The sequence below is a fragment of the Oncorhynchus keta genome, chromosome 2, assembly GCF_023373465.1.
Source record: "Oncorhynchus keta strain PuntledgeMale-10-30-2019 chromosome 2, Oket_V2, whole genome shotgun sequence".
In the NCBI taxonomy this organism is placed as follows: domain Eukaryota; kingdom Metazoa; phylum Chordata; class Actinopteri; order Salmoniformes; family Salmonidae; genus Oncorhynchus; species Oncorhynchus keta.
Window position 1 is genome coordinate 59,248,619 of NC_068422.1, and position 22,930 is coordinate 59,271,548.

At 41.0% G+C, this 22,930-nt stretch overlaps 1 protein-coding gene across 15 annotated transcripts in view; it reads left to right on the plus strand.

The window, feature by feature from the left end:
* The first annotated feature begins 429 nt into the window (after positions 1-429).
* Positions 430-22,930, plus strand: part of LOC118362231 (MAP kinase-activating death domain protein-like) — a 73,790-nt gene continuing 51,289 nt past the window's right edge. For 9 of the 15 annotated variants that reach the window (XR_008079307.1, XR_008079302.1, XR_008079321.1 and 6 more), the window contains exon 1: positions 430-754. The gene's annotated coding sequence lies outside the window, so the exon portion shown is untranslated. The remainder of the gene's footprint in view (positions 755-22,930) is intronic. The other 6 variants (XR_008079332.1, XR_008079322.1, XM_052479310.1 and 3 more) reach the window with 2 other exon arrangements.

The window sequence follows — 22,930 nt, forward strand, 5'->3', positions numbered from 1 at the left end:
GAGCAGACTGATACCCCATTTAATTGATCCACAATCCATATGTAAGACTGTACAGTGCAATATGATTATGAATATAAATATACAGTAGGCTGACTAAGCCCACAGTCAAAGTCCTACAATAAGAGCTATGATACTAATATTTGTGTAAACTATTCACAGTTGTTCTGTGGGTGTCACTGAGTGGACTGATACCCCATGTGATTGAACCACAAGCCATAGTTAAGGCTGTACAGACAGATAAGTATGCCCCCAATGCAATTATGAAGTCTAATACATCCACTGTGCGATTTCAACTGATTGTTAAATGTATATAACATGCCCACCTTGTTTAACATTATATTGTCCACATATGACATGATATGATTCAACTGTGTCCGTTTGCATCACTTTCAATGAGGGACTTTTATTTTGAAGACAAACCGCAAATTCAGTCTGCCCCCACCCGCGGAACTCCTGTCCCTGCAGATGATCTGGAGGAAGTGTTATGAAGACGGGTTTTATGCGAATAATCATACGTATGCAAGCAAACTAGCATTTCACAAGCTAAAATTAGGCGTGGATTTAAAAATACACATTGAAGAGCTGTTGAATCGCCATCTCTGGAAAATGGATCCAGGATACGTATTACATCTCGCTATTTGAAATACGTCTCAATTCATCTCCTCGCTGGCTTTCTTTCTACCACCAACAACATACCAGGCCGACATCGACGACAGCTAGCGAGTATTGCTATCCACCTAGCTAACACTGCTAGGTAAGATGTTCTTCCATTTTCAATTCGTATCTTGGTTGATAATTTCACAATCATCACAAATGTGACAACTGCAATGAGTACAGATCGACCAAATATTATGTTACTTGCCATGGTAAACAAACTTAAAGATAGACAGTCCGCTACTTACGATAGCTAGCCACTTACGGTAGCTGTTAGCTAATACACTCGTGACGTACGTATAAGTGATGGAGTTGGGTTTGCTCTGTACCTGTCCTGAAGGACGCTGAATATAGATGGTGCTTAACACTGGAACAACAATTACATGTGGGTCGTTGTAGATATAATATCCACGTCCTTGTTGTAATTAAACACGGGACTTATCAACCATTTGGAGGTAACTTTTCCGTTTCACATAATTTAAGTCACCTTCACCACTGTCTTCCTTATTCCGTCACGACAACGTGAGGTAGTGTCATAGTTTAGCTCTATCAAGCCAGCAAATCAGGCTATGTGTAGCTTGCCGAGAAGGGCGCCATTACGACCCGCAATTTGGGGCGTTCGTGCATTAGCAGGAACCCCTCTGTATATTTCCATTGGTCCGTTTTTAAGCTGGTACACACGCGGGAGTGGGGTGGGGGGGCTTCAGTACAGTAGGTGGCGGTAATGCACCATAACATTGGATGCCAACCGCTGATAAACCACACGGAAGAAGTGACGGGGCAACAATCCTTAGCTAGTGACGGGAAACTAAGCTTCCTGAAGCATTGAGGCTTTTCACTCAATTCTTTCAAATAGGTCCATTACTCGAGTCTTTGACCAACACGCTTACTATTGGCACCTGCTGGTCAAAATAATTTAGAGCAGCCAAATGATTATAGATGACATCCCACATCCTGTAGCGTGTGTGCAACGTAGCCTTTTTGTCTTCTGGCAAACTGACCAGGTGGTTGTTCAACAAAACGAAGCATCGGATGTCATTGATCACATGCTTCTGATAAATTGATACAGACATCGGCACCCTGCTTTGAAGTACACTTGCCGATTTCGACGTGTGCCTCTGAGCTCCAGTATCAAATGTAGCATCACTAGGTAGATGGTGTCCATTGCCCCCGCCTGTCGGCAGGGATGCAAACTAGTCACCTTTTGGTGGAATTTGCCGTTTAGAATCCAAAAGCGGGAGTAGATACGACTAGTGATGTGCGTTTGTAGCAATATAAGAGCAGAATGCAGCACGCGACTGAAGAGAGAAGAGACAACCAATTTGCTTGTTACAGCATCATCGCATGCTCTGGAAAGACAGCAGAGAGTAGGACGGCAGTTTACCATTTACAGTAGCACGTCCCCTGAATGAAAACAAAGAAGTAGGTGTAAAGTCTGTCCATGGAGACAGGGGCGAGAAGGTGATGAAGTGTACTTCATGAGCTGTAACTGAAAAACAACTGGCATTTGGAAGGTTTGAGGTGAGGGAGAAGGTGTGGTGGAACAAGTATTGTTAGCATTGTTAACTATCCTGCTAACGTAAACTCGTACATCGCCTTGGTCAGTACAATTGCCCTTATTTTAACGCCCCAAAAACGTAATACTTCCAGATCAACTGTAATGTCAATACCATTGTAAAGCACAATTTCTCCCCATTCTACAGAATCAATTACATGACCTAAACACTGTCAGTTTCTGCATAATTCAAGCAGGCAATGAGCCCCGTCGGGTCTTTTTAAAAATGGCGGGTGGGGAAGCAAAACTAATGCGTGATAATGAGAAGGAGAGATCACGTGTGGGAAAATTGCTTTTTTTCACCTGATCTGTACAACTTATCACCTTATTGCCTCTAAAATGTAAATAAAACACTGTAAAGAGTTTATATAATGTGTCATTACATACCTATTTGAAGGTTTGTGTTGAATTTGAATAGGGTTTTTAGGGCGGTGCTAAAGTGATCTTAGAAGTAAACAGCGGCTTTGAGAATGATGATCGCATGCAATGATGACGCAAAAAAATGACTAGGAATCCCCCCTTACCCCCGTCACTGTCCATTTCTTGTTTTTAAAGGTTTAGAGATGCTACACCTGGTGGAGCGAGATTGTAAGACAGAAATAGTTGCTTTATGCGTGCTGTACGTTACGACATGACACGCCACGATGTAACGGAGGGTCCGTTTTTTCAACTTGTCTCCAATACTATAGAGCCATTACCATGTCGGTCAACGCTTGAATAGAAACCTAGTTCACACCCCCGATTTTGACGTCAACACAGTCGCTACAGTCCCGTTAGTTTTCTTTGTAGCCTCGTTTGAATGTTGCGGTTGCGCACATTTGTACGGAATGGGGTTAGTTTACGTTAGCTGGATCGAATTCTCCGTTAGCTTGCCAGAGAAATTTTGAGCAACATTAGCCAACTTCACTGATCAAATAATTGAGTTTATGGTGTGAAAATTAGCTGACTAATAAAGTCAGGCAGCTAATTTTAGCTAGCTAATGTTACAACATCAGATGAGCTAACATAAGTAACCTAACCAATTCGCTATAGTATTAACTGGTATAACGTTACGACTCCTTGCTGTTCCTCAAGTTATAACGCCTTAGTTGCTTACTGGACGCTGGCAATCTGTAAAATGTTGACTAGCAAACTCGCTAACTAACTACTATCTGTGAACTAATGTTTTCCCTCTACAATAATATTGTGGTTCATTTTCAGGATGAGAGAATTAGGTGAAAATGAGGCGTTGCTTGTAATTTCTTGTGACTCCCCATCCCGGGTCCGGGAGCGTAATCATCGGCAGACACTAATTAGCATAATGCAATGGACATAAATCTTCCTAGAAAATCTTCCTATTCATGAAAATCACAAGTGAAATATATTGGAACACAGCTTAGCCTTTTGTTAATCACCCTGTCATCTCAGATTTTCAAAATATGCTTTACAGCCAAAGCTAGACAAGCATTTGTGTAAGTTTATCATAGACTAGCATAGCATTATGCCTTGCTAGCAGCAGGCAACCTTGTCACGAAAATCAGAAAAGCAATCAAATTAAATCGTTTACCTTTGATGAACTTTGGATGTTTTCACTCACGAGACTCCCAGGTAGATAGCCAAAAAGTTCATTTTTCCCAAAAGATTATTTTTGTAGGCGAAATAGCTCCGTTTGTTCTTCATGTTTGGCTGAGAAATCGCCCGGAAATTGCAGTCACAAAAACGCCTAAAAATATTCCAAATTAGCTCCATAATATCGACAGAAACATGGCAAACGTTGTTTATAATAAATCCTTAAGGTGTTTTTCTAATATCTATTCGATAATATATCTGTCGGGACAATGAGTTTTTCAGTAGGACCGATTGGAGTAATGGCTACCTCTGTATTTTACGCGATAGTCACCCTGGGAGCCATCAGGTGACCACTTACGCAATGTAGCTGCCTACGGCTATTCTTCAACATAAATGCGTAAAACTACGTCACAATGCTGTAGACACCTTGGGGAATACGTAGAAAGCGTAAGCTGGTTGATAGCACATTCACAGCTCAATAGGGACTCATTGGAACGCAGCGCTTTCAAAATATGGGGTACTTCTGGATTGGATTTTTCTCAGGCTGCAACATCAGTTCTGTTATACTCACAGACAATATCTTTACAGTTTTGGAAACATTAGCGTGTTTTCTATCCAAAGCTGTCAATTATATGCATATTCTAGTATCTTGTCCTGACAAAATATCCCTTTTAAAACGGGAACGTTTTTTTCTCCCAAAAATTAAAATACTGCCCCTAGAGTCGCAACAGGTTTTAACAAGTGGATTCAGGGATCAAGTGTAGCTGGAGCTGGGTCTGGTTGGAGTGAGGGGTATTCCATTTTTTACTGTGTGAACGCTATTTTTTTGCACACATGTAGCCTTGTGCACTTAATCGATGTCTACTATAGTTGCCACTATAATAGAGCAAAATAGAATGCCCGTTTGTGTCATTCTATTTCAACTTTAAGAAGTTTTCTCCAAGTGCAATATTTAGATGTGTATGGTCATAAGCATTCTATTATAAAGGCTGTCATGGCTAACTGCAATATTAGTGTAATGTTTTTTTCTCCAGACTTTAGTGTCATGTGCAGTAAAGTCTAGGCAACAAATAACATTGGATTGCTTCCTTTAAATGTTTCAGCTGTGAGTTAGGTTCACATGAACCACTTTTTATTTTACACACACAGACAGAGCATGTAGAGCATATGCTTTGTTGTTTAATTAGCTAGGGCTTTTTTTTTTGCATGTTTCAGTGAAGAAGAAAAAGTGTCACCGTTTTGGGCCCTCACCAGTTTGCATCCCTGATTGGGCACAGCTTTCCAGCAGTTTTGTTAACGATGGCGAGGGCAGGTGTTCGGCAGGCAGGAGCGAAGGACACCGTGTGAGCCCTCTAGCTAGCTAGGACTCCTGTACACAGCAGGTGGGAAAGGTCGCGAGCTAGCACACCGGTAGACTGTACGTCACTCCCGCCTCTCTGGCACTGTTTTCCCGCAGTTCTGTTATCAAAGACGAGGGCAGGTGTTCAGTGAATGACACTGAGTGCTAACAATAGCTAGGACACCAGTAAAAGGTGTATTTTGCCCCCGCCTGTCGGGCACTGCTGTCCCGCAGTTCTGTCAACGGCGGCGAAGGCAGGCTGGAGCAAAGGACACGGTCTTGAACTGTCTAGCTGCAGTTGCACGTCAGGCAAATTATGATGACATTGCAAGAATGAGAAAGAAGCTCAAGCCTATAGCTTAAATACTTTCATGAATACTACTCAAGCAGTTTTGCTTGTACTAGTCGGTGTCTTCTTCATTTGATAAAGGCATAATATTAAAAATGTTTTTTTTTTATTTAACCTTTTTTAAACTATATTAGGCCTATGTCTGAATCCTGACACACTAGCCACAACATCAAGATCTGTCCCTTTAGGGACCAAGAGAGAGAGAGCCACATTTGTTTATTTACTTTGAGACCATGGCCAGCCAGCTGGTGTGATGGAGTCATTTTCATGTTTTGAAACATCATCAAGGGCACCAATTTCCAGTGAATGGTGAAAATGCAGTACTTCAGAATATTCCCAACTGTACGGCACTTTTGTGTACCTATGTTTTAATGTTTCTAGGTGTCTTTCCGCAGTTTTAGTTTGTTCTCAGCAAAACTATCAAGATGTTGTCTTGTCCAATAAAGGGGCAATCTGGCTATTTTAAAAATGTGAGGCCACTGCAATAGGTTACATCCTTTCCATAATATAATAATAATAATAATATATGCCATTTAGCAGACGCTTTTATCCAAAGCGACTTACAGTCATGTGTGCATACATTCTACGTATGGGTGGTCCCGGGAATCGAACCCACTACCCTGGCGTTACAAGCGCCATGCTCTACCAACTGAGCTACAGAAGGACCAAGGATGTTCAGTATTACTGGTAATAGTTGGTTTGCATGTTGTGTGAATCATATCTCCCCCCCAATGCTTACATAACCAGTCAGTGCCTGCTGCAGAGTAGACCGCTCTGACCAGATTCAGCTGTTGCCTTAACCTGTGCCATTATTTAGCCTGTGAAGATGATTCGATTTGTGGGGGTCTGCTTTCTCCCACATGGCTCAGTCATTACGCTAGCCTGCTCTCCGAGAAAGGAAGGCTTTGATTGCTTGACCCAGGTCTCACCTCTTGTCAGATGAGGCAGCTGAGAGGTTTACAGTGTATCTTGTGTTTTTTGCCAGTGTTGCTGCTGCATTGGTAAACTTTGACCTGGAGCTCTAGCTCTGATACCCCTACCCTAAAAAGTGTATTTTCAATAACTCTATTTCAATATGTCACAATGTTAAAATTGTGCAGCTATTGAAACCTGGCATGCAACGCATAGTGTACACAGTGACGTACACTATGCATAGTGAAGAAGGGTTGTTGGTTTTGGTGGGGAAATTGTGTATGTTGTCAGCTTTGTATGTTGATGCTGGCCAGATATAAAAACTCTGGTGTTGTCATTAATGTGGCAATACTGAAGGTGGCAGTTACAAATGTTTTGCTGTATATTGGACAGAAATGACCGGCCCAGCTTGGCCCTAACTGTAAACATAAGACAATTACATTTTCCAATCAAAAGGATATTTCTTTATCAGTTTAGCTTTGTGGCAATTCCAAACAGAATTTGCTAGTGATGGGGGATTCATAGTTACATATCACAATATTATTTTGGACTAATTTATATTGATACTTTGACTCCAAATATCGATTTATTTTTATATACACTGAACAAAAATCTAAATGCAACATGTAAAGTGTTGGTTGTATGAGCTGAATTAAAGATACCCGAAATGTACCATATGCACAAAAAGCTTATTTCTCTCAAATTTTATGCACAAATTTGTTGACATCCCTGTTAGTGAGCATTACTCATTTGCCAAGATAATACATCCACCTGACCGGTGCGGCATATCAAGAAGCTGATTAAACAATAGGATCATTACACGGGTGCACCTTATGCTGGGGACAATAAAAGGCCACTCTAAAATGTGTGGTTTTGTCACATAACACAATGCCACAGATGTCTTAAGTTTTGAGGGAGCGTACTATTGGCATGCTGACTGCAGCAATGTCTACCAGAGCTGTTGCCAAATAATTTAATGTTAATTTCTCTACCAATTAACCACTCAACATTATTTTAGATAATTTGGCAGCATGTCCAACCGGCCTCTCAACCGCAGACCACATGTAACAACGCCAGCCCAGGACCTTCACATACGGCTTCTTCACCTGCGGGGTCGTCTGAGTGGGGAGTGCTGAGGATTATTTATGTCTGTAATGAAGCCCTTTCGTGAGGGAAAACTCATTCTGATTGGCTGGGCCTGTCTCACAGGTTGGTGGGGCTATGCCCATCCATGGCTGCGACCCTGCCCAGTCATATAAAATCCATAGATTAGTGCCTAATGAATTTATTTCAATTGACTGATTTACTTATAGGAACTGTAACTATAGGAATTTTGTTCTCTCTGTGTGTGTGTGTGTGTGTGTGTGTGTGTGTGTGTGTGCATATATGTACGCTGCTCAAAAAAATAAAGGGAACAATAAAATAACACATCCTACATCTGAATTAATTAAATATTCTTATTAAATACTTTTTTCTTTACATAGTTGAATGTGCTGACAACAAAATCACACAATTATCAATGGAAGTCAAATTTATCAACCCATGGAGGTCTGGATTTGGAGTCACACTCAAAACCACACTACAGGCTGATCCAACTTTGATGTAATGTCCTTAAAACAAGTCAAAATGAGGCTCAGTAGTGTGTGTGTGGCCTCCACGTGCCTGTATGACCTCTACAACGCCTGGGCATGCTCCTGATGAGGTGGCGGATGGTCTCCTGAGGGATCTCCTCCCAGACCTGGACTAAAGCATCCGCCATCTCCTGGACAGTCTGTGGTGCAACGTGGCGTTGGTGGATGGAGCGAGACATGATGTCCCAGATGTGCTCAATTGGATTCAGGTCTGGGGAACGGGCGGGCCAGTCCATAGCATCAATGCCTTCCTCTTGCAGGAACTGCTGACACACTCCAGCCACATGAGGTTTGTCTTGCATTAGGAGGAACCCAGGGCCTAATGATAGTCAGGCTACCTCTGGCGAGCACATGGAGGGCTGTGCAGCCCCCCAAAGAAATGCCACCCCACACCATGACTGACCCACCTCCAAACCGGTCATGCTGGAGGATGTTGCAGGCAGCAGAATGTTCTCCACGGCGTCTCCAGACTGTCACGTCTGTCGCATGTGCTCAGTGTGAACCTGCTTTCATCTGTGAAGAGCACAGGGCGCCAGTGGCGAATTTACCAATCTTGGTGTTCTCTGGAAAATGCCAAACGTTCTGCACGGTGTTGGGCTGTAAGCACAACCCCCACCTGTGGACGTCGGGCCCTCATACCACCCTCATGGAGTCTGTTTCTGACCGTTTGAGCAGACACATGCACATATATGGCCTGCTGGAGGTAATTTTGCAGGGCTCTGGCAGTGCTCCTCCTGCTCCTCCTTGCACAAAGGCGGAGGTAGCGGTCCTGCTGCTGGGTTGTTTCCCTCCTACGGCCTCTTCCACGTCTCCTGATGTACTGGCCTGTCTCCTGGTAGTGCCTCCATGCTCTGGACACTACGCTGACAGACACAGCAAACCTTCTTGCCACATCTCGCATTGATGTGCCATCCTGGATGAGCTGCACTACCTGAGCCACTTGTGTGGGTTGTAGACTCCGTCTCATGCAACCACTAGAGTGAAAGCACCGCCAGCATTCAAAAGTGACCAAAACATCAGCTCGGAAGCATAGGAACTGAGAAGTGGTCTGTGGTCCCCACCTGCAGAACCACTCCTTTATTGGGGGTGTCTTGCTAATTGCCTATAATTTCCACCTGTTGTCTATTCCATTTGCACAACAGCATGTGACATTTATTGTCAATCAGTGTTGCTTCCTAAGTGGACAGTTTGATTTTACAGAAGTGTGATTGACTTGGAGTTACATTGTGTTGTTTAAGTGTTCCCTTTATTTATTTTTTTGAGCAGTGTATATATATTTTTTGCTAGGGAGCTACTAGTTAGCCCTAGTCAGTTGTACCTGCTCCAGAACTATTTTTCATCTCATAGCTTGTTATTCATCTTCTTTTTTAAATGGTTAGCCAACATGTTTTCAGCACTTTTGTTTCCGTGACTGATAAACTCATTTTGTCATGCTCTCTCTCTCTGCAGCAGACATGCACTACATGACCGAAAGTATGTGGCCACTTGCCCGTCAAACATCTAATTCCAAAGGCATGAGCATTGATATGGAGTTGGTCCCCACTTTGCTGCTATAACAGCCTCCACTCTTCTGGGAAGGCTTTCCAGTAAATGTTGGAACATTGCTGTCTGGACTTGCTTCCATTCAGCTATGAGCAGTAGTGAGGTCCGGGCACTGATGATGTTGGACGATTAGGCCTGGAGGCGCAGTCGGTGTTCGAACACCTCTGGGAGGAATTGGATGTGGTTGAGGTCAGGGCTCTGTGCAGGCCAGTCAAATTCTTCCACACCGATCTTGACAAACCAATTCTGTATGGACCTCACTTTCTGCAATGTCATGCTGAAACAGGAAAGGGCTTCCCCAAACTTTTGCCACAAAGTTGGAAGCACAGAATCGTCTAGAATGTCATTGTAGGCTATAGCATTAAGATTTCCCTTCACTGGAACTAAGGGACCTTAGCATAAACCATGAAAAACATCCCTAGACTATTATTCTTCCTTCACTCAACTTTACAGATGGTATGATGCATTCCCCTGTCATCTGCCAAACCCACTTGAAGATATTAACAAAGTTCTTGAAGTTCTCCATATTGACTGACCTTATCTTAAAGTAATGATGGACTGTTGTTTCTCTTTGCTTATTTGAGCTGTTCTTGCCATAATATGGACTTTGTCTTTTACCAAATAGGGCTACCTTGTCACAAAACAATTGATTGGCTCAAATGCATTAAGAAGGAAAGAAATTCCACAAATGAACTTTTAACAAGGCACACCTTGAAATACATTCCATGTGACTACCTCCATGAAGCTGGTAGAGAGAATGCCAAGAGTGTGCAAAGCTGTCATCAAGGCTATTTGAAGAATCTCAAATGTAAAAATATATTTTGATTTGTTTAACACTTTTTTGGTTACTACATGATTCCAAATGTGTAATTTCATAGTTTTGATGTCTTCACTATTATTCTACAATGTAGAAAATAACGAAAAACCCTTGCATGAGTGTTCTAAAACTTTGACCGGTAGTGTATTTGGAACGTCAAATAGCAATATATTTGCAGTATGAAATCGCAATACATATAGAATTGTGAGAAACGCAATATATCTGTTTTCGGCAGCTATGTATTGTGATAATATTGTATCGTGAGGTCCCTGGCGATTCCCAGCCCTAGTTTTTGTCCATAGATTCATTAGAGTTGAATCTAGTGATGCACCAATATGACATTTCTGGCCAATCCCGAAATACGATATTTTCCTTGCCAAAAAAAAGATACCTATACTTAACATTTTTGCTGCCTTTTAAGCATTCTAGTTCAGTTAAATAGTTAACACACACACATGGACGCAGAGGTCTAAATCACTGCATCTCAGTGCAAGAGTCGTCACTACAGTCCCTGGTTCGAATCCAGGCTGTATCACATCCAGCCGTGATTGGGAGTCCCATGGGGCGGCGCACAATTGGCACAGCGTCGTCCGGGTTTGGCCGGGGTTAGGCCATCATTGTAAATAAGAATTTGTTCTTAACTGACTTGCCGAGTTAAATAAAGGTTACACACACACACACCACACTGACCAAAAAGTTATATTGTTTGCATTGACGTATGTCCCCATTACAAGTAAAACATATTTATTTCACTTACTTGCTGTGCTGTTTCATTGTTCATTTGTTCAGTCGGTTCATTCTCAACCAGGATTGCTATGGAACTCCGTTTGGGTCTTTTGAGTGTCAAAAAATATACTATTTAACACTATTTGACGTGTCAAATATTTGGCTTTAATGGATTTTGCCTTTGAGTTGTCTCGCTGAATAACATTATTTGACAAATCGGGACCTGAATATGACTGCACTTCACATAATAATTTAACACGCTCATAAATGTTTGATGTAATTATTACACATTGATTACGCTATCACTCGTATTTCATATGTCACAACGATTCATCGATACGTATGCTATTATGCTGGTAAAGTTGTCTTGCGCCCCTACAATGCTGGCCATACAAAGAAAAGCTAGCTAGCTCATGGATTCAAATAATGTTCTTCCTCCAAATTCAAAGCAAAACAACATCTGTTTCAGTAGCTATAGTTAGCTAGCTAAATATATATCTAGGTGTCATCATCTAAAATAACCCTAATTTATTAAACTGTTATTATTTGATTAATGTTGGTCAGACCCATCTGTGAAGCTAGCCACAATAAGGATTAGCCACAATAGTGGATTTGCAGTTAGTCTTCAAAATAAACGTATGGCATAATTCTACTATTTGTATTAATTTGCATCACTGTCAATGACATACTTTTATTTTGAAGGCAAGCCTCAAATTCCACTTTTGTGCCTAATCCTTAATTGTGGCTAGCTTCACAACACATAACCCGGTCCGGTCGAGTCTCACTAGCCAGATGAAGCTAGCTGGCTGCTTAGGTTTGGGCAACAGAGTTAAGTAGCTGCTAGCTATTTATTTTCATGAACTGAAGTTCAATTTCAAGAAATGAACAACAAGTGGCAACCCAGCTAATACTTACTCGCAACGATTCCTAAATTGCTAAGAATAATGGAAAAAGACTGCAGTTTCTACTGGTCATTGTTTTCAGGCTGGTTGTAATCGTGCTAGCTAGGTACCAAGCTAAAGCTAGCTACCCCAGAAGTTGCGGTCAAACAAATTATTTATCAATATCAACATGGTATTGTAGACACATTGTTCGTGGCCGGTGTTTGCTTGTTTGCAGACTTTTTTTGTACAGCTTTGATAGTGGTACTGCTTCTTTTTTGATACGCAAAGACCCAAACGGCGTTCCATAGTATTGGTAGTGTGTACCGGTGCTCGACCAGTCGACGAAAATCCAACATTACCCATGACTGAGAACGGTTGATTGTCAAGGGCAATGAATTCCATTATCTTGGCTTTAATGGATTTTGCCTTTGAGTTGTCTCGCTGAAATGTTGTTACGCTTTCAAATGACTACTCGACTTGTTGACTGCTCGATCCACACAGCAGACATTGTGGGCTAGGTTAGGAACGCTGTGTTGCACGTATAGCTCAACATTTTACCTGGCGTCATTATGTTATGTACCTACGTTCTATAGGTATCCACGTCAGCTTTGACATTGGTTTTGCACATCAGCGTTAAACTAGACATCGGCCAATACTGATGTTGGTATTTTTAGCTAATATCGTCCGATTCCGATATGTTCACCGATATATCGTGCATCCCTAGTTGAATCCAGTTGGAGGAAGGCAGCCTAATGGTAGCTTGTTTTTTGTACAGGTTTGAATTATTTTGTAAATGTTGTCTAGGCCCCCGAGTCATTGAAATTCAGTGTCTGAATTTCAGTCTTTTGCACTCTGTTGTGTGCTACAGGCTGTTTCAGCCATAGCCACTCCAAATGGCAAACTGTTAGCAAATGAATGGCACGAACAGCCTGTATTTCATGTCTCCATCTCCGGGCACACACACTATCCAGACGGTCTGGTGCTTTTACTTCATTCTCCGTGGCTATTTCTTTTTTGCTGACCACTTAGGCCTAGTAGGCTGATATTTGATTATGCCTATACCCATCAGATCAAACACAACCTACTTTAACATATATGCTACTTGTAAGCTGATCTGGTTGTGGAGTGTTTGTCTTTCTGGGTGTAGTTTCAAAGGCACCACTTGCAAATGTATCTAGTTTCTAGTGCAGAATGCACTGAGTAGGCCAGATGTAGGCACTGGACTACTTTGTTAAATGATCACGTTGTCTGGCTCTAGATGTAGCCTAAGCCCATTTTGAATTATAGATGCTAGGTGGAGCTGACATTTTATCACCATTTAAGAAGGCTACTGGATATAAAGCGTGCATAGTTTCTACATGGCCACATAGATTTGTTATTTGCTGACACTTCACTGCTGAGGTCCCTAGTGCATTAGCGCCCACGCATTTCTAAGTTAATTACGCTACTCCGAGAAGGAAGGTAAACAAGCCAGTGAAGGTGGCTCAGCCAATATTTGCTGTGCTATTGATGGGAGAGAAAAAAAGCTAGGCCTACGTACATGCAGTGGCATCTTAAATGAAGATTCTAGACCGTTATATGCCTAGTTGCTTTGTTGACAATTCAGTGTGGGCCTTTTTTGACTGAGAATAACCTTCCACGGACATGTGTTTGTACCAGCCTTTGGCGTCTGCATAATATTGTACGCGTATGACCTGAAATTGAGCACGCAATTAAGTTTTATCAATATCCCAGGCCTGTGGGTAGGTAATTAGGCTTTATTGTGAAAGGAGCAACTTAAGAAATGAGCCGCGTCGTCCTTTGAGGAAATTGAATGAACTTGAGCTGCTTTAATCAAACTTTAGGCTACCTTTCAGTGAATGGCCAGTTATGCCTATTTTAGATCACAGCCTCACTTTTTATGAACCCAATTCACATTATTCTTTGAGTCTACTTGAGGTACTTGTCCTCTTCCGTTCTTTGCTAAGCTTGTTTGCCTGTCAGGTTTTTTTGTTGATGCTTGCCATTTGGTCAGGCTTTGTCCAGAGCCATATATAGGCTACATTCTTCCTGGTTTTTGCTTTGTAGCTGTCATGGTAAATGTACTAATTTGACCTCATCATATTTTGTAAAACCATTAGCCTAGATAATAAAACCTTTGGTGCCACTGATAACATGGTGCCCTGCTCACTAACGTTCTCTGATTTAAGAATAGCCGGCACACAGCTGAGCAAGAAGAAAGCAGGGTTGGGTTGCTATGACGACTATGCTGAATGTTATTACCTCAGGCCGATAGGGCTGTAGGCGGAATAAAAAATGATTGACTGGGAAGCAAGTAGGTCACATGACCAGTTGAGCAAAGACGTTAGATTGTTCTCTCAGATCCACCTTGTTTTTCACACTCAGTAGGCTAATATTTCTTCAATGAATTATGCCTAAAGCCTAGTTTATACCCTATGTACAGACGCATTGAAGAACTACAAGTAGCTATACACAATGGTGTTGCGTAGGAAACCTACACAGACATGTGCAGCCCCACAATTCATAATTTGACACAAGAATGCAGGCTCTCCGTTTTACATACTTTTTTTGTGTTGCGTACGTCATTTATAAACCAGCCTTAATTGTTCTAGATGGGAAAGGTATGACAAGCCTAAATAAGTTCAGGAGTAAAAATGTCCTTTCAAAGTCAGTCACAGACTCACTGTGAGTGCAATAATAGCTTTAAACATGATTTTTGAATGACTACCTCATCTCTGTACCCCAGACATGTAATTATCTGTAAGGCCCCTCAGTTGAGCAGTGAATTTCAAACCCAGAGTCAATCGCAAAGACCAGGAAGGTTTTCCAATGACCCGCAAAGAAGGGCTCCTATTGGTAGATGGGTAAAAAAAAAAATCAATGAATATTACTTTGAGCATGGTGAAGCTATTAATTACATTTTGGATGGTGTATCAATACACGCAGTCACTACAAAGATACAGGTGTCCTTCCTAACTCATTTGCCGGAGAAGGAAACCATTCTGGGATGTCACCATGAAGCCATTAGTGTCTTTTTAAAACACTTACGGCGTTTAATGGCTGTGATAGGAAAACACTGAGGATGGATCAACAACGCTGTAGTTACTCCACAATACTAACTTAAACGACCGAGTGAAAAGAAGGAAGCCTGTACAGAATAAACTATTTCCAAAATATGCATCCTGTTTGCAATTAGGCAGGCACTAAAGTAAAACTGCAAAAAATATGTCAAAGAAATTAACTTTGTCCTCAATACCAAGCATTATGTTTGGGGCAAACACAACACATCACCTCTCTTCATATTTTCCAGCATGGTAGTGGATGCATCATGTAATGGACATGCTTGTCATCGGCAAGGACTAGGTTTTTTTTTAAGGATAAAAAGACAGAATAGAGCCAAACACAGGAAAAATCCTAGAGGGAAAACCTGGTTTAGTCTGCTTTCCAACAGACACTGGAAGATGAATTCATCTTCAGCAGGGCAATAACCATTTATTTAAAAATATTTGACTATGTAGCTAATATTGTTTTAATTAGAACAATTTTTGATAAAGGGGGTGGATTACACCAAGATGGGTGCCCTAGTTTTTTGTTGTTATGTGGAGGTCCGTGCTTTCTGATTGGCTCAAAGTGAAGTTGTCGGCCACCGAGTGGCAGGGAATTCTACATGTAGAAATGTTCGGTTTGTCAGTACCAGCCCGTTGCGCAACATGCAGTGTCTTTTTGTTGTTGTTGTTGTTGTTCTAGCAAGAGAAGGAACGGCCTCTTACTGTACTCTTACTGTACTCTTACTGTACTCTTACTGTACTCTTACTGTACTCTGTAGGCCTACCTATTGGCAGTCAGTTTTCTCTGTGCACCTGACCTCCTTTGTTATTCAGTCTTTTTTAACAGAAGATATTCGAAATACTTTGCATCTTCAGTTGAGCCACGAGTTCACCTTCTGGTGAGGCGAGAAAGGTAATTGGGGAATTCTAATGTAGGCTTTCTAAAACATTACAGGGAAACCACTAGAGCTGGGCATTGCCAGGGACCTCACGATACGATATTATCATGACATTTCGGTGCCGATTACTATTATGTATTGCGATTCTTGTGATTTTCACAATTCTGTATGTATTGTGATTCGATAGTGATTTTATTGCGATTCGATGTTCCAAACCTATTGCTCACCATATGTCTGCTGCAGAGGGATGGGCGAGCCATGAGAAAACACGTTTTGATTAGTCATGGTGGAAATGACGGTTGAAAACAAATTGTGCTCCCTATTTAAAAAGGAATATGGAGAACAAGCTATGACGGACAAGTACTGGAGTTGAATATAACGTAATGCAGAGCTGTGGTAAGTGTCCACTTTGAGAGCGCACACTACTAGATGGGGTTGGGGTTGTCTGTCAATTAGGCTATAGTTTACCTTTGTTTGTAGTGTCTCCTGACTCTCCAGTTACTCCTCTGATGGGTGCTGTAGCACTGGTTTTAGACTACAATCCTCGATTCCACATGTGAGACACACATCTCCATTAAGTTGATTCAGTCTCTTTTAGTATGTTAAAATCTGTCCTGTAGCCTAAACTGTACTTGGAGACATGTTTATGTCTCGTGGTATTTACTATCCAAATGGCCCATTACTGGTAACTTACTATGTCATCCCAGCTATCAATCTCCAATCTCTGTCCACAGGTTGATTTGTGAGCTATTTAGCCTCTTAGCAAAAATTGCTTTACGAGCAGAAGGGTCTGTGCACTAATCACTGAATCATGCCTTCATTTCCACCTCATTGCCAACGAGGCAGATTGATAGTTTTTCTGGTTCGAGAGCTGCGAGAGTCTTGCAGCCCAAGCGATTCTCCACAAGCAGGATCTAATCAGAGTATTTAATTATATTTATAGTAGTATTCGTCTTATCGTAATGTGCTGTTTTGGAAGAGGAGTACTAGGGGTTTGAATGTGACACCATGTGATCTATAGCCGATGATACAAAACAAATTCACGGGTCCATTTCCTGATTTATGTTTAATTGCAACGTGTGTTTTGAATTCCTACGTCTGTCCTAGTCATGGGTTGGTGTAGTTGTTAAGGTGGATGTGGATAAAGCTTATTTCCACATTTCATATCCTCTGTCCTTTGGGCTACATCTCCATAAATCCTTAGTTGGATTACTTCTCATGCTCTCAAACACTTGAGGCATGTACTCTAAATATACAGTATTTGACACAGCTACTCATTCAAGGGTTTTTCTTTATTTGTAACATTTTCTACATTGTAGAATAATAGTGAAGACCTCAAAACTATGAAATGACACATGAAATCATGTAGTGACCAAAAAGGTGTTGTACAAATATATTTTATATTTGAGATTATTTAAAGTAGCTACCCTTTGCCTTGATGACAGCTTTGCACACTCTTGACGTTCTCTCAACCAGCTTCACGAAGTAGTCACCTGGATTTAATTTCAATTAACTGGTGTGCCTTCTTAAAAGTTCATTTGTGGAATTTATTTCCTTCTTAATGCGTTTGAGCCAATCAGTTGTGTTGTGACAAGGTAGGGGTGGTATACAGAAGATGGCCATATTTGGTAAAAGACCAAGTCCTTATTATGGCAAGAACAGCTCAAATCAGCAAAGAGAAAAGACAATCCATCATTACATTAAGACATGAAGGTCAGTCAATACGGAACATTTCAAGAACTTTGAAGGTTTCTTTAAGTGCAGTCGCAAAAACCATCAAGCGCTATGATGAAACTGGCTCTCATGACGACCGCCACAGGAATGGAAGACCCAGAGTTACCTCTGCTGCAGAGGATAAGTTCATTCGAGTTACCAGCCTCAGAAATTGCAGCCCAAATAAGTGCTTCACGGAGTTCAAGTAACAGACACATCTAAACATCAACTGTTCAGAGGAGACTGTGAGTCCAGGCCTTCATGGTTGAATTGCTACAAAGAAACCACTACTAAAGGACACTGATAAGAAGAAGAGACTTGCTTGGGCCAAGAAACACAAGCAATGAACATTAGAACGGTAGAAATTTTGTTATTTTGGTCTGGAGTCCAAATTGGAGATTTTTGGTTCCAGCTGCCGTGTCTTTGTGATACGCGGTGTGGGTGAATGGATGATCGCCGAATGTGTATTTCCCACAGCAAAGCGTGGGGGTGTTATGGTGTGGGGGTGCTTTGTTGGTGACACTGTCTGTGATTTATTTATAATTCAAGGCACACTTAACCAGCATGTCTATCAAAGCATTCTGCAACGATACTCCATCCCATCTGGTTTTGCCTTAGTCCCACTATCATTTGTTTTTCAACAAGACAATGACCTAAAGGCTGTGTAAGGTCTGTTTTACCAAGGAGAGTGGATTGCTGCTTCAGATGACCTGGCCTCCATAATCCCCCATTCTCAACCAAATTGAGATGGTTTGGGATGAGTTGGACCACAGAGTGAAGGATAAGCAGCCAACAAGTGCTCAGCATATGTGGGAACTCCTTCAGGACTGTTGGAAAAGCATTCCAGGTGAAGCTGGTTGAGAGAATGCCAAGTGTGTGCAAAGCTGTAATCAAGGCAAAGTGTGGCAACTTTGAAGAATCTCAAATATAAAATATATTTTAACACTTCTTTGTTGTTGCTTACTACATGATTCCAAATGTGTTATTTTATAGTTTTGGGTTCTTCACTATTATTCTTCAATGTAGAAAAGGGTCAAAATAAAGAAAAACCCTTGAATGATAGGCGTTCCAAAACTTTTGACTGTTAGTGTACATAAATATATGTTTGACCCTTTTTTTCACCCTTTTTTCCCCCACTGCTCGACTAAATAAATCTTGGTCGACCAAACATTTTCCAGTCGACTAAATAGTTTCAGCCCTAATGCTAGTAGAACGCTGATTGGCTAGCTCAATGAGGAAATAGCAAGAATTTGAAACGGTCTGTTGGAGATGCAAGTTTGTGGTGTTTTTTTTAAGTGTTTTTATCTCCAACTCATGTTTTGCCCACATACAAGTATAGGATGAGTCAACATTATTATTAGTTAAAGAGATTCTCTGGTACTTTCGTATACTTTTTAGATAGTAGTTCTGAAAGAAGTGTTCAGCAACTTCGCACAGCCATTGAAGAGGAGTGGGACCAACATATGCATATCTGTATTCCCAGTCATTTGAAATCCATAGATTAGGGCTTAATTCATTTATTTCAATTGAACTGTAATCCTTTAAATTGTTGCATGTTGCGTAAATTTTTTCCCACTATATTTACATAAATGGATATAGATTGCAGCTGTCTCATATGTACAGAAAATATTTATACCCCTTGACTTATTCTATATTTTGTTGATTTACAGCCTAAATTCGGAGTTGATTAAATCGATTTCTGTCTTGCCCATCTACACACAATACCCCATATGAGAAAGTGAAAACTTATTTTTTAGGAATGTTTGCAAATGTATTTAAAAGATGAAATACCTAAATATCTAATTTACGTAAGAATAGAATCATAGAATCACATAGAATCACCTTTTGGCAGCGATTACAGCTGTGAGTCTTTCTGGGTAAGTCTATAAGGGCTTTGCACACCTGGATTGTACAATATTTGCACATGTATTTTTTTCCATTCTTCAAGCTCTGTCAAGTTGGTTGTTGTTGACCATTGCTAGACAACCTTTTTCAAGTCTTGCCATAGATTTTCAAGCCAATTTAAGTCAACTTTAACTAGACCACTCAGGAACATTCAATGTCATCTTGGTAAGCAACCAGGGTGTATATTTGGCCTTGTCTTTTAGGTTATTGTCCTGCTGAATGGTGAATTTTACATTTTACATTTACATTTAAGTCATTTGTCTCCCAGTGTCTGTTGGAAAGCAGACTGAACCAGGTTTTCCTCTAGGATTTTGCCTGTGTTTAGCTCTATTCTGTTTCTTTTAATCCTAAAAATGTACTAGTCCTTGTCGTTGACACAACCTGATGAAGCCACCACCTTGGTTGACAATATGAAGACTAGTACTCAGTGATGTGCTGGATTTGTCCCAAACCTAAAGCTTTGTATTGAGGACATAGTTTATTTTATTTTTTTCTCAATTTTTGGCAGATTTACTTTAGTCCCTTGCAAATAGTATGCATGTTTTTGAATATTTGTATTCTGTACAGGCTTCCTTCTTTTCACTCTGTTAGTATTGTGGAGTAACGACAATGTTGTTGATCTACCCTCAGATTTTTCTTATCACAGCCAATATACTCTGTAACTGTTCTAAAGCCACCATTGGCCTCATTGTGAAATCCCTGAGCGGTTTCCTTCCTTTCCGGCAACTGAGTAAGGAAGGACGCCTGTATCTTTGTAGTTACTAGATCTACTGATACACCATCTACAGCGTAATTAATAGCTTCACAATGCTCAAAGGGATATTCAATGTCTTCATTTTATTTTCATTTGACTCATCTAGCATTAGGTGAGGCATTGGAAAACATCCCTGGTCTTTGTGGTTGAATCTGTGTTTGAAATCACTGCTCAACTGAGGGACCTTACAGATAGGTGTGGGGTACAGAGATGAGGTAGTCATTCAAAAATCATGTTTAAAGCTATTATTGCACTCACAGTGAGTCTCACTTTTTAAGCACGTTTTTACTTACTTTTACTTATTTAGGCTTGCCATAACAAAGGGGTGGAAAACGTATTGAATTTGTAAAAAATCTCTTAACATAATTCTGCTTTGACTTTGAGGTATTCTGTGTAGGCCAGTGACAATCTCAATTTAATCTATTTTAAATTCAGGCTGTAATACAACAAAAAGTCAGGGGTGTGAATACTTTCTTAGGCACTGTATATAAATGAAGGCATGGCACATTGCACAAGCCCTGTGGTTTTAAAATGGCTGTGTTCCGATGTGAATCTGCGCATGTTTAGAGCGCCACCATTAGGTAAAAGATCAACAACAAAACTCACTTTTTTTGTCCTTTTGAACAGTAATTGGCTTCTAAATCTCTTAAAGTCTCTTAATTAAAACACAAACAAAACCATTTTTACATCCGTTTTGGGCTTTTTAGTAATCCTATTGTTTCTGACATCTTTATCAGAATCTCACAGTTCTTTCCTTTCTAAATGTACTAGGCAGGTGTTTATAATTTCTACAGTTTTGAAACTGAAATGTACTTTGAGGTTAGTACAGAATATTGTGGCTCTTGCTTTGTTTCTAAAGCAAGGCTAATCCCTGCAGGATTGATTGCTCCCGCCCAGTTGACTGAGTGTCTCATGCTGATGCCTCTGTAGGGTCTTTCCAGATTCGCTGGCTGTGCGCTCCTGAGCTAATTATCCACCAGTGGTACCTTTTCGGGTAACTAAAGGACACACACACACACACACACCACACACCACACACCACACACACACACACACACAATATTTTTATTTTTTGAGAATTATTGTACATACTCAATCTGGTTTTAGTAATTTAAGTTTACACTGTAAAGCACTTTTCAATCTTGGCAATTATCATTATTATTAACATTTAGGCCCAATGATTTAAATGGTGGAATTAACCTGGTCAGCGCGCACTGCGCCCGGCCCACCACAGGAGTCGCTAGTGTGCGATGAGACGACGATATCCCTTCCGGCCAAACCCTCCCTATCCCGGACGACGCTCGGCCAAATGTGCGTCGCTCCATGGACCACCTGGTTGTGGCCGGCTGCGACAGAGCCTGGGCTCGAACCCAGAGTCTCTGGTGGCACTGCTAGCACTGTGATGCAGTGCCTTAGACCACCGCGCCACCCGGGAGGCGTGTATTGATTTTAAGAAAGGCATGGATGTTTATGGTTAGGTGCACGTTGGAGCAACGACAGTCCTTTTTGCGAATGCACACCGCATCGATTATATGCAACGCAGGACACGCTTGATAAACTAGTAATATCATCAACCATGTGTAGTTAACTAGTGATTATGATTGATTTATTGATTGATTGTTTTTTATAAGGTAAGTTTAATGCTAGCTCGCAACTTACCTTGGCTTCTTACTGCATTCGCGTAACAGGCAGGCTCCTCGTGGAGTGCAATGTAAAGCAGGTGGTTAGAGCGTTGGACTAGTTAACCGTAAGGTTGCAAGATTGAATCCCCGAGCTGACAAGGTAAAAAATCTGTTCTGCCCCTGAACAAGGCAGTTAACCCACCGTTCCAAGGCCGTCATTGAAAATAAGATTGTGTTCTTAACAGTTAAATAAAGGTGTAAAAAAAACAAAAAACGGCCAAATTGGTGTCCAAAAATACCGATTTCCGATTGTTATGAAAACTTGAAATCGGCCCTAATTAATCGGCCATTCCGATTAATCGCTCGACCTCTACTGAGTTTATCAAACATTAGGAACACCTTCCTAATATTGAGTTGCGTCCCCTCCCCTTTTGCCCTCAGAACAGACTAATTTCGTTGGGGGCATGGACTCAAGGTCATTAATAATACATTATTTTTTTCCTATCTTTTACATTCTATTCTCTCTTGGAATTTGAAAGGCCTGAACTATCCTATTAAATGTTCCAGCTGTCTTGATATCCTAGCAAGAAACCATGTTGATATAGCAATGCTCCAAGAAACACACCTGGTTCAAAAGGAGAACCATTTGTACAAACTGTCTGCTTTTTCCATCAGCCCCAAACAAAACTTAAGGTGTAATCATAATGATGCATGAAGGCTAACTAACGAAAAAGTTGGTTACAAAAAAGAGACAACTGATCATAGACTCTTAAGATATTTGCCCGGGGTCGACATATTACCAATGGTAATTGTCCGCACTGCTGAGGTGGGGTGGGAACTCTCTTTCTGTAGAGTCTGAAACTGCATGGCACACGCTACCTCAAATTAGTCATTTTTAACAGACGTGTTCAAGTTGTCATAGCAGTATTAGCTAGACGAGCTTGAATGACAAAAAGTGGTTAAACAAGTAAGCCTTGTGGTTAGCTGCTTTTTCAATTTACCGTCAGTTTTAGGCAATAGATTTCCATTCAAA